The 1,233-nt window shown below is 66.1% G+C and overlaps 1 protein-coding gene across 1 annotated transcript in view; it reads right to left on the bottom strand.

Moving 5' to 3' along the window:
• PSD3 (pleckstrin and Sec7 domain containing 3) overlaps positions 1 to 829 on the bottom strand; it is a 492,335-nt gene extending 491,506 nt beyond the window's left edge. The window contains exon 1 of the mRNA XM_010846409.1: positions 776 to 829. The gene's annotated coding sequence lies outside the window, so the exon portion shown is untranslated. The remainder of the gene's footprint in view (positions 1 to 775) is intronic.
• Between the last annotated feature and the right edge of the window lie 404 nt (positions 830 to 1,233).

The following is a 1,233-nucleotide window of genomic DNA, read 5'->3' as shown; positions in this document are numbered from 1 at the left end:
GAGGAGGCTGAGTGGAGATGCAGAGAATAAAATGCTAATAGCAAAGAGGAGGCCTGGTCAGGACTGGAGCTGGCAGAGATGCTGGAAACCACCTGGGCTACCCTTTCCTCCCAGTGGGAAGGAAAGCGGGGGCTGGAGGCTGACGCCCAGGGCGAACATCCACCTGCCGGCAGGGATGGAAGGTGGTCCAGTAGGTACAGAGGGCGCTGGGCACCTGCACCACCCCCACCCCCCAACCACCACCCTGAAGCCTCCTCCCCAAGGCTCCATGCCCATTGTGGGGAATAGGTTTTACTTCTGTCTTTTCCACTTCGGAAGGACGAGGAGTATTTTTGCCTAGCCACTTCCCAATTCCTTCATCTGAAGTTGGGGATAGGAGCCTGCATTTTTCAGGAGATTATGCAGCTAAGTGGATATAGGCAAAAACGCCCAGGATAAGGCTGGCACGGACCAGGGCTCAACAAGTGTCTGTGCGCTTTCGGTTCCCCATAAAGGTTGCACATCCCTACCCAACTCTCCTGCTCTTATCCCTGGCAGAATCTTGGGAAGCGCTATTCACTCTCCCCTTCCACACAATAAGCTGCTGGTGCAGGCGGAGCAAATGGGAAGGGGCCAGGCGCGCACAGCGAACAGGAGACCCCAGCGCGCGCACAGAGAACAGGAGACCCCAGCGCGAGGAGCTGGGGGCCCTGTGGAACATCGGCCGCCTCGTCCACTCTTGTCTTCTCTGGGAACAGCGCGGGTCTCAGGCATTCAGCCGCACACACTTTCTTACCTTGAGAGGCAGGGCGGCAGGCGGCGCGGCGCAGCTCCTGCTGGTCTGGAGGGGCGCACGGTGCCTGCAGAGCCTGGCGCGGCTGGCCCGCGCGGGGTGCCCGCGCCCTGAGTGCTCCGCGGGCGCGCGGGGCGTGCGGGCCGGCGCCTCGGCTCCGCCCCGGGACCCCGGGCTCTGAGCGCCGTCGGCAGCCTGGGCCTGCGGAAGGGAGCACCCTGAGGCGTCCCGAGCCTGCGGGCCGGGACGGGCAGGACCGTCCGGCCAGGGAGTCCAGCCCGCCGAGGGGCTGCGGCCGCCGTCGCCCATGCCGGGAGCCGGACTAGGGGGTCTGCATGGCCGGGGCTGCCGCCGTCCACGCGCGCAGGAGGCGGGGGCCGGGGAGCGCCTGCGACCGGGGGGTCCGCGAGCGCGCCCCCTCCGCGCATCCAGGGCCCGGGTTTTTCTCTTCTCCCTGCGCG

This window comes from Bison bison, unplaced genomic scaffold, assembly GCF_000754665.1.
Source record: "Bison bison bison isolate TAMUID 2011002044 unplaced genomic scaffold, Bison_UMD1.0 scf7180017864236, whole genome shotgun sequence".
Classification (NCBI taxonomy): Eukaryota; Metazoa; Chordata; class Mammalia; order Artiodactyla; family Bovidae; genus Bison; species Bison bison.
Note: the sequence above shows the minus strand (reverse complement) of the source record. Positions and strands in the feature narration are given on the sequence as shown.